The 12,227-nt window shown below is 39.8% G+C and overlaps 1 long non-coding RNA gene across 1 annotated transcript in view; it reads left to right on the top strand.

Moving 5' to 3' along the window:
- Window positions 1–12,227, top strand: part of LOC311118765 — a 68,957-nt gene that overhangs the window by 16,784 nt on the left and 39,946 nt on the right. The gene's annotated exons all lie outside the window — the stretch shown is intronic.

Genomic DNA, 12,227 nt, shown 5'->3' with positions numbered 1-12,227 from the left:
ACACACACTGGACACACACTGGACACACACTGGAAACACACACACACACTGGACACACACACACACACACACACACACACACACACACACACACACACACACACACACACACACTGGACACAAACAAACACACACACACACCAGACACACACACACACACATACACTGGACACACACACACACTGGACACACACAAACACACACACACACACACACACACACACTGGACACACACACACACTCACACACACACACACACTGGACACACACAAACACACACAAACACTGGACAAACACACACACTGGACACACTCACACTGGACATACACACACACACACACTGGACACACACACACTGTACACACCTACACACACTGAACACACACACTTGACACACACACACACTGGACACACACACACACTGTACAAATACACACACACACACACACACTGGACACACAAACACACACCGGACACACACACACACACATACACTGGACACACACACACACTGGACAAACACACACACTGGACACACTCACACTGGACATACACACACACACTGGACACACTCACACTGTACACACACACACACACTGGACACACACACATTGAACAGACACACACACACTGGACACACACACACTGGACACACACACACACTGGACACACTCACACACTGGACACACACACACTGGACACACACACACACTGGACACACACACACACACACACTGGACACACACACACTGGACACACTCACACTGGACAAACTCACACTGGACACACACACACACACCGGACACACACACACACACACACATACACTGGACACACACACAAACACACACACACACTGGACACACACAAACACACACACACATACACACACACACACTGGACACACACTGGACACACTCTGGACACACACTGGACACACACACACACACTGGACATACACACACACACACTGGATACACACACACACATACTGGACACACACACACTGAACACACACACACACTGGACACACACACTGGACACACACACACAAACACACTTGATACACACTCACACACACTGGACACACACATACACACTGGACACACACACACTGGACACACACACACACACTGGACACACACACATTGGACACATTTCCATGTGTTGGATTTTGATGAAAGGAAATCCCATATAGCCTACTGGACAGGACTTTGCTATGGCATCTTCTGTTTGGGTGTCTCAGGTCAGGTCTGAGCCATGATCAGAATGTGTCTCTGTGTCTATTTCCAGCCCTGCCATTTCTACCTGTCCTGATCTAGTGTTTCACCCCTGACCTCCTCACACCGTCTCACTGTCCATGTCTGCTTTTAGCTCCCACCTCTACTTCACTGTGTTATAGTGGACCTTATGCTTGTTATGTCACCTCTGGAACCAGTTATCAAACATACTGACCTTTCTGACCCTATCCCATGGCCCTACTTTCTAGAAATTAACTTTTAAATTCCTCTATGAGTTTTTTGTGTCCATTTACTTATCTATGTATTTGTTGTATATTGGGGTTGTGCCGCAGAGCATCATGGGGGTTTGTATGTGTTGAGATGATCACGTTCCAGATAAATGGTTGAACTGATTCCTGTCTCCTGTCTCATCATTATTGAATTGTTATACAGACGTGGTTATGAAACCCACGAGACATAACAAAAGATTGGCGATGAGTAAGTCTGAATCTACAGGAACTATTCTGTCTGGAAGAAGTGGGTATTTACAACTGTTTAAAACTGTTATTTTCTGTGGTCCAGAATAGGCTAATGTTAGCACAGTGTATTGCTAGCAGAGGCAAGTGCATAGTCGAGCTAGTTAAGAAAGAGAGTTAACCAGTGGTGTAAAGTACTTAAGTAAAAATACTTTAAAGTACTACTTAAGTAGTTTTTTGGGGTATCTGTACTTTACTTTACTATTTATATTTTTGACTACTTTTACTTTTACTTCACTACATTCCTAAAGAAAATAATGTACTTTTTACTCCATACATTTTCCCTGACATCCAAAAGTACTCGTTACATTTTGAATGCTTAGCAGGACAGAAAATGGTCCAATTCACACACTTATCAAGAGAACATCCCTACTGCCTCTGATCTGGGGGACTCAGTAAACACAAATGCTTTGTTTGTAAATTGTCTGAGTGTTGGAGTGTGCCTCTGGCTGAACGTACATTTTAAAAACAAGAAAATTGTCTGGTTTGCTTTATGTAAGGAATTTGAAATGATTTATACTTGTACTTTTACTTTTGATACTTAAGTATATGTTAGCAATTACATTTACTATTGATACTTAAGTATATTTAAAACCAAATACTTTTGGACTTTTACTCAAGTAGTATTTTACTGGGTGACTTTCACTTTTAGTTGAGTCATTTTCTATTAAGGTATCTTTACTTTTACTCAAGTATGACAATTGGGTACTTTTTCCACCACTGGAGTTAACATCGTCATGGACGGCAGAAAAGAACTCGAGACGGACATTGGAGCGGGAAAACAACCTGATTATAGGATAGGAATTTTTTTCAACTATGAAGACAAACCTTTTAATTAAATCTGCTAAATGAGCGAATTTAGGAGGAAATGTCAGTGAGTGAAGTGAATGAAGATCACGTGACTGAGGAAAATATTGCTGTGGACAATACTGAAGTGAGTTACAATCAGGAGCTTATTGAGAAATGAAAAATGGCTGGAATTGTTGGAAACATTGGACAGTTTGATGAAAGTATTGAGCAGTGGAGCTCATATACAGAACGGTTTGAATATTTTGTTCTTGTAAATGACATGGATGAGGACAACATTGTGCCTCCATGTTTTAGTGTAATGGGGCCAAAGACATTTAATTTACTAGGCAGCCTGCTACAGCCAGACTAACGTGTACGCTGGGAGTCAGGAAGCAAGTACAGGAAGTGAATTTAATAATACATAGAACAAAACAAGAAACAGGAGTAGCGTACAGACATGAAGCACTGAAACAGAATCCATAACGCCTGGGGAAGGAACCAAAGGGAGTGACTGATATAGGGGAGATAATCAGGAAGGTGATGGAGTCCAGGTGAGTCTGATTGGTCGCAGGGGGCGTAACGATGGTGACAGGTGTGCATAATAATGAGCAGACTGGTGACCTGGAACGCCGGAGAGGGAGTATACGGGACACAGACAGAACAGGTAATAAGACGTGTGGGGATATTGTGGAGATACTTCAGTAGAATTTACCTGGACCTGACTTCAATTAAACTCTGTCTGGGAAACCGCTCCTCAGTCTCTCATCTACTCTGAGCTCAGATGGGGAAACATGAGAAGAGTTTCATTCCAAAACGCTATATATCACTTTTCAGAAGTGTTGGTAAATTTGCCTTTATTGTTTAAAGAAATTATGAAAGAGATTGGTGTGTTTTTTCACTATCTAATCATGGCATGGGGTTGTTCAATGACAGACATGTATTTGTTTAAAATCTATCATTTGATGCTTTCATTTCAGATAGACAAATAATCATGTTTTTTTTGCAAAATGCTACATATCTGCCTCACTCTCAGAGAAATAAGTAGTACTACTAGGTTTTACACAGTAATAATATATATCTGCCTCACTCTCAGAGAAATAAGTAGTACTACTAGGTTTTACACAGTGAAATGTAAAAACAACTACATTTTTAATAAAGAACTGTACAAATATTATATTTGTGAAATCAATATTTAAAAATGTTTTTAAAAAATACAGTAATATGATATTTGTATTTAAAACCTTACATTTGACATTTTAGTCATTTAGCAGATGGTCTCATCCAGGATCCGGTTTCCCAAAAGCATCTTAAGGCTAAGTTCATCGCTAGAACCTTTGTAGGAGCATCGTTAAAACTCTGAGCTGTTCCCCAAAACCATCGTTATTAACGTTATACTTGAAAACGCTTGTAATCTAACGCCTGCCTCAGACCATTCGTACTCGTAGAACAGGTAAATCTCAGGGGTTAAAGCAAAAAAAAAGACTTAAGTCGACCTCAGATTGATTGTCTTGTGCTAAATTAATCTCCCCTTTCATGTAAACAAGTCATGACCGTCATGCTTTTAGGAAAAGAGAATCATTTTCTGTAAATGTATTAAAACTGCAAATTTGACCAATTCCAGTCCCCTTGCTTAGGGTTCCCAGGGTCCTCCTGGGGATTCTTCTTGAGAAGCTCAGTTCTAAGAAGCTCAGTTCTGGTGACAAGAAAAAGACCGTTCTACTCCAGAATGAATGAAAATACAATGATGCTGACACCATCTAAAATATCATTTCCACCTCCAAAAATGAGCCCAATAAGATATTGGTCAAGATGATGTTAAATGATTTTAACATATTGGACCATATATCCTGTATGCATGGTCTATTATCAGATGTTAAATGATTTTAACATATTGAACCATATAGCCTGTATTCATGGTCTATTATCAGATGGTAAATGATTTTAACATATTGAACCATATATCCTATATGCATGGTCTATTATCAGATGTTCTATTAGCAATAAGCATGATCCCCTGTAGCCCAACGGATGCAGCATAGTGGCTATAAATGAAGCATGGGGTTTGTCCATCTGCATTTACCCCATTGGACACAACTTCCTGATTATTATTATTATTTATTATTATTATTATTCACTTTTAACATATTGAACCATATAGCCTGTATTCATGGTCTATTATCAGATGGTAAATTATTTTAACATATTGAACCATATATCCTATATTCATGGTCTGTTATCAGATGTGCTATTAGCAATAAGCATGATCCCCTGTAGCCCAACGGATGCAGCATAGTGGCTATAAATGAAGCATGGGGTTTGTCCATCTGCATTTACCCCATTGGACACAACTTCCTGATTATTATTAGTATTTATTATTATTATTATTCACTCAGAATTGTTGTTGGGGTGGTTTCTATTACAAAGTTGCCCTTTTAAGATGCCGTTGCCCCTTTAAGAGCTCTGTTGTAAATGTTCCTAAACCATGCTTGATACTCCGGTTTTAAGATGCTGTTGCCCCTTTAAGAGCTATTTTGCAAATGTTCCTAAACCATGCTTGATACTCCGGTTGTAACTGCATTTTTAAAACAACGCATTAGCGCAATTGTAGGAGTATAGAAATAAACATGTTATCAATGGAAAGCTTGGATCCCCCTCTTTTTTAACAAAAGTCAAAACTGCTTTCAAAAGTGTTTTCCCAAGAGTTGATGTCCGTTCAAGAGTTGTCGTCCGTTGACTACTTGAATAAACGGCCCTACAAAGGCAAAGAGCATCAACTAGAAAACAGTCCAACTGAAGACAAAAAAGGCTTTAAAGTTGTTTTTGCTGTTCATCCAAATATGTCGTAGGTAGATAAGTGTAAATGCACTGATGTATCATCTTATTATGACCACTGATCTGACCTATGACCCCTAAAATGCTGATACTGCACTCTGCCTTTGTATGACCTTAAACAGCTGTATGGGTCGTGCAAAAGCAAAGTGCAGTATCTAAAAAATCTAAATGTGTTTATCCAGCTCTCTTGTTGTTTTTAATGGTGTTGTGTAGTTGTGTTTTCATGTTTGGAATGTTGTATTGTAGCAACCCTCAAGCTGTTTTTATCCATAAGGTAAGAACTATTTCATCACGGAGAATGTTTATACTTATGTGACTTTGTATTACTATCAATGCTGTCCTTTTCTTTATGTTAGCGAGCGTTTCAATATTTTGTTTGCTATCTTTCTTACCATTATCTGGGTATTTGCATTTCAATGCGAGTTGAACCAGAATGTTTCTGCGTGATTGTGCTGTGTTTATTCTGGTGATAACTGGATCACTGGCTGTCTCATGGAGTGTGTGAGGGTGAGTGTCATGGTCGGGATGGCCTGAACTCAGAGCCTGATAGAATACCAAGGAAAACCGTAGTAACTGCAGTAGAACATGGTGGAACAAAGCCAGATGGCAGTAACCTCACTTACTGCTTTTTCCTTGGTTATAACTCATCTTTGACCAAATGTGTAGCAGCAGTTTGCAATTGTACAGCAGAATAGCTGTGCACATAATCCTAATACCTCTTCATGGACTACATTTGAGCACTTGAACAGTGTCTTCTTTGAGGGCGTGAACTGGTATGGTAAGATTACCTAGTGGGGACAGTAACTGAAAGGTTGCTGGTTCGAATACCTGAGCCGTCAAGGTAAAAATCTGTCTGTGCCCTTAAGCAAGGCACTTACACCTGATTTGCTCCAGGGGGCGCCGTACTACTATGACCCTGTAAAACAACACATTTCACTGCATCTATCCTGTGTCTGTGAAAATACATTTACAAATATTTTTATTTATTTATTACAACAGTTAATTTAACAATGCTGGTTATAAATCTTGTTGACATTCATCCAAGGACGCCTTGACTTGCATTACACTCTCCTTCCAGAAAAATATTCTCATGAAATCATATGACCTATAATTAGAGAAAAGGATTCCTGTAAACGCGGCCTGCTACAAGCAGGAAACAAGTTATGGATGCGTGATCTATCTTGGAATCTTTTTGGGGTGACCACATTGGAACATTCCAACATTCATCTTTAAGGATATGAACTGGCAGAACAGGTTTCAGCAAAGTATGGAGTCATTGTTTTCAGGAAGGTGTCTCCATGGCGATAGGAGGGACAGGAGGCAGACTAAGGGCAAGGGAAGCCACCTGAACTACTGCCCTACAAAGGCAAAGAGCAGTCTACGCAAACAGTGAATCTGAGACAAATGGCTTTAAACTTTGTTTTTTTGTCCAATCATATCAACCATGACCACTGATCTGACCTATGACCCCTTAAATGCTGATACTGCACTCTGCCTTTGTATGACCTTAAACAGCTGTATGGGTCATGCAAAAGCAAAGTGCAGTATGTAGAAATCTAAATGAGTTTATCCAGCTTTCTTGTTGTTTTTCTGTTTGATGGAAACAGTTGGAGTGTTGTAACTGTATTCCAACTGTATTTAATGGTGTTATGTAGTCGTGTTTTCATGTTTTCAATGTTGTATTGGAGTAGGCCTAACCCTCACCAATATTTATGGTGATGGAGAGAGACACCAGACAAGACACAGAGACAGCAACAGAAGAATATGATATGATGGAGAGAGACACCAGACAAGACACAGAGACAGCAACAGAAGAATATGATATGATGGAGAGAGACACCAGACAAGACACAGAGACAGCAACAGAAGAATATGTTATGATGGAGAGAGACACCAGACAAGACACAGAGACAGCAACAGAAGAATATGTTATGATGGAGAGAGACACCAGACAAGACACAGAGACAGCAACAGAAGAATATGATATGATGGAGAAAGACAAAGGAGGGGAGAACACACAGTAGACTATCACTAAAAGCTGATATAGGGATTCTAATTAATGCACTGTGTGTGTGTGTGTGTGTGAGAGAGAGAGAGAGAGAGAGAGAGAGAGAGAGAGAGAGAGAGAGAGAGAGAGAGAGAGAGAGAGAGAGAGAGAGAGAGAGAGAGAGAGAGAGAGAGAGAGAGAGAGGTGTTTAGGTACTGTGGGATTCTTTAATCAGTTTGGCTCATTGGACAGGTCAGAGTCTATATTTGAAGTTCTTGAGTGGTTTTTGGCAATACACTGGTGATGTATTCATGGTTTAGCTGTTGAAATTCCTTCCCGGACCCCCCTACTGGCTATGGGCTAAGCCACCAATGTCTTCAAATCCTAGGGGAGAGAGGAGCTGCTACCCCTGGGGAGAGAGGAGCTGTTACCCCTGGGGAGAGAGGAGCTGCTACCCCTGGGGAGAGAGGAGTTGCTACCCCTGGGGAGAGAGGAGCTGCTACCCCTGGGGAGAGAGGAGCTGATACCCCTGGGGAGAGAGGAGCTGTTACCCCTGGGGAGAGAGGAGCTGTTACCCCTGAGGAGAGAGGAGCTGCTACCCCTGGGGAGAGAGGAGCTGATACCCCTGGGGAGAGAGGACCTGCAACGAAGAGAGACTGCGACCCTGCTCGGGAAGAGCTTAACGACTGGTGATTGTTGGGGCACGTTTGGCAGGAGCTTCAGTGATGAAGACTACTGAACTTGCTGATGTTTCACAATATGCCATGGCCGTCTCAGTCACCAGGTCTCAACCCAATTGAAGACAACCATCAACAAAACACTAAATTATGGAATTTCTTGTGGAAGAATGATGTCACATCCCTCCAATAGAGTTCAAGACACTTTTATTTTCAAATATTTTCATTTTTCAACCTTGACAATAAACATTTTAATGAACCACAAACACTTGATGTTTAGGGATGGCACACACATAGGGAGACAGTTTGTGTTCCTTCTCACATATGCACCTAGGAAGATGCAGTGTTTCTCAACCTGTCATTTTACATAATGTTGCAAGACACATACCATACAATTAATCCATAGACTTTTGTCCATATTTACAGAAGGCTGTCATTTCACAAATTGTTCCTATATTGAAAGGACATAGGGAAAATGAAGTCAAACATTTCAATACATAACAAAATAATAAAAACAATCACCGCATTACTCAGTCTTAATGTATTTTAACCATATTAACCTGTTTAATCAAATTGTTTTCATTTGGAACACTAAATCAGAACTACATTTGGAGTTCCAGACACTTGTAGAATGTATGCCAAGGCACATTGTAAGAGCTATAAAGAGACAGGGAGTGGGAGAGAGAACAGGTAGAACCTGATATGGAAATGACCAGAACAAACTAAAAGAACTTTCCACCACCGAATGATCATTCCAGACTCTACTTCTATTGAGAGACATATAAAAGGTAAGACGACGATTGTTATGATATTAATATAGTTGATGATATTGTTATGTGTATTCATATAGTTGATGATATTGTTATGTGTATTAATATAGTTGATGATATTGTTATGTGTATTAATATAGTTGATGATATTGTTATGTGTATTAATATAGTTGATGATATTGTTATGTGTATTAATATAGTTGATGATATTGTTATGTGTATTCATATAGTTGATGATATTGTTATGTGTATTCATATAGTTGATGATATTGTTATGTGTATTCATACAGTTGATGATATTGTTATGTGTATTCATATAGTTGATGATATTGTTATGATATTAATATAGTTGATGATATTGTTATGTGTATTAATATAGTTGATGATATTGTTATGTGTATTCATATAGTTGATTATATGTTTTGTGGACAGTGTTATAATAGGCCTACTCTCCTTAAAATGTTTTTGGATATAAATTCGATGCGTGGGGTGAATTCCTTCTGTTTCCAACTGTATGCCCCAGGGTGATCGCTCATACACTATATAGAATCTAAAAGGGTTCTTTGGCTGTCCCCATAGGAGAACCCTTTGTAGAACCCTTTTTGGTCCTAGGTAGAACCCTTTTGGGTTCCATGAAGAATCCTTTCCACAGAGGGTTCTACATGGAAGCCAGAAGGGTTTTACCTGGAACCCAAAAGCGTTCTCCTATGGGGACAGCCAGAGGACCCTTTTGGAACTCTTTTTTCTAAGAGTGTACTGTATCATAGGTCTATAGACTTGTCTTCTTAAAACAGGCTTAAAACACAACAAGCAACAACATTTTCTCTTTCTAATCTACTATTAACTTTTTTCACTCAGGAAGGTATGTTGTGTGAAAGAGAGACAAATAAATATTGTGGAAAGACTAACAACAACTTACACTTCCTCAAAACAGGTTGTGTGTGTTCATTAATTCCCACTGTAGCAAAACGTTTGGCAACAGAAACCGTTTAGGTCACGTTGTACAGCAATTGGAGTAAACTGTTTATGCAACATTTTAAAACTGTTGGCTGCGGAGTAAACTAATGAATACGACCCAGGTTGTAGCCTACAACTCGGCTGTTGATGTCTGCCTGATGCTGTAACCTGAACTTAGCCTGAGGGGTGTAATATGATGCTAGCTAGATATACTGGTTTTCTAGCTAGCTTCAGTTAGCTTCACATTCCAGCTCAGGCCTCATCCATAGGAATTTACAGAGTGCTAGTCATCAGGAAGGTGCTCTCAGCAGAACGGAAAATATATAATGATTTGACAGTTTAATCATACAAAATGGCGCTAACTGGACGTGGGCAAGTCAAATTCAATCAGTGAAGGTTGCTGAGGGGAGGACGGCTCATATTAATGATACCATTCCACCTATTCCGCTCCAGCCATTGCCACAAGCCCGTCCTCCCCAATTATGGTGCCACCAACCTCCTGTGAATTCAATATATCAATATGCATTCATCATAGTTCTACATTTCACATTGAATTGCATGGAAGTTATTCTGCAGTGGGGGGTGATCAAATTAAGATCCTTTACTCAGAATTTTACTTGGTGATGTGGTGCTTCTAGTGATAGACAACATTTAGAGACAGAATACAGAGAGTAGTTTACACAAAGTTTACGTACAACATTATACACAAATAGCTAGAGTGAGCATTGAGCTATAAGAGAATGAGCAGTGGATATACAAATGTATACAACAGGTGGGTCTAATCCTGAATGCTGATTGGTTAAAACGTCATTCCAGCCGGTGTCTATTCCACAAATTACCACCGGCTAAATCTATGACATTAAATGCCTATATACTCTGTTCCATCTGACTGTGCAATCCACTATCTCATCAGCCCAGCCAGGCAATTTATAAATTTGATCTCCACTATAAAAAGCATCTAGACATTATCTCACATTTCTTTTAGACTAACATTTAGTTTTCAACAGCAGAGGTTTGTATAAATATTGCTGTCTGTCCGACATTTGCAACATTGTTTCAATATTCAAATTTGATCTCAAGCTGTCGCATAGTAATGAACGTGTCAGGAGTCGGGATGAGACAGACTGGCAGGCAGCTTTTCTCAACCAGTCGAAATCATGAATACAAAGAAATATCAATAGAAAACAGGTAAAATGAAACGAAGTGCAGCTAGTTTTCAGTCTTTCCAGCTTCTATTTGAAGTTATTGTGTTAGCTGTGTTGTTGGCTAGCTCCTCTGAACAACAGTGTCCTGACGAGAGAGCACATATTTTATGCCAGGTGAAATCGTGCATCATTAGCTCATTGTTATGGATTATCCAAATAAATATCAATAGAAAACAGCTTAAACAAACACAGCTACTTTGCTGTTATTCTGTTTGCACTGTTTGATGTGACTGTAAGTTAGCCGTAGTTGGCTAGCTAGCAAGCAAGGGATAAGAACGTTGCCAGCCAGTATGGCAATGGAACATTTAGAACGAACGACTGGGTCACGTCCATAGATACAGAACAAAAATACTTAACTATTGGGTCGCGTCTATAGATACAGAACAAAAAGACTTAACAACTGGGTCGCGTCTTTGGCAACCGAACCGATAGAACGAACGACCAGCCGGCTTGGGTAGCAACCCTAGAATTGTGTCGGGACTATATCTTGTGGAAGGATGAAATAGTAAGAAATATATTCATCAAAATAACGTTTTAAATGAAAATATGTTAATCATTATTTGAATATGTTGGCAACCCGTTGAATACAAGTGATAATGCCCTCAAAGCCTGTGTTTGGAGGATATATTGGCACAGTTTGCCTAACAAAACCCGTACCAATATATCTTCCTAACACCGGCTTCTCAGGCATTATCACTTAAATACAGTACAGTGGGTATACAGGTGATTTACATAAACATATCTAAGAGAGATGAACAGAGTGCTAATGCAGTATAGTGCAGTTATTTAGTGTACAGTTCAGAGATGGCTTGATGTGGTGAGCAGCATAGAGTGTATAGTCCTTTAGTCTCTATGGGCCAGATGGTAGTGTACAGTTCAGAGATGGCTTGATGTGGTGTGCAGCATAGAGTGTATAGTCCTTTAGTCTCTATGGGCCAGATGGTAGTGTACAGTTCAGAGATGGGTTGATGTGGTGTGCAGCATAGAGTGTATAGTCCTTTAGTCTCTATGGGCCAGATGGCCAGTTGGTGAGGTCTACAGCATGGGGAAAGAAACTGTTCAGATGGGGGTCTATAACATCCAATTACATAGATTTACAGCAGCTGACAGTTGCAACGTCATTGCTAATAATGCAAACTGCCTTGGTTTAGATAAAGACATGTTCTGTACAGATGTAGGATCTTAATTGAATCACCTTGTTGCAGTAGAACTAACACTTTTCGTGTATTGGAGGGTTAAAAAGGCTTCTGAAGT

Source organism: Coregonus lavaretus (genome assembly GCF_964263955.1).
Source record: "Coregonus lavaretus genome assembly, contig: HAP1_SCAFFOLD_725, whole genome shotgun sequence".
Taxonomy (NCBI): Eukaryota; Metazoa; Chordata; class Actinopteri; order Salmoniformes; family Salmonidae; genus Coregonus; species Coregonus lavaretus.
This window is presented reverse-complemented; position numbering and strand designations above follow the sequence as displayed.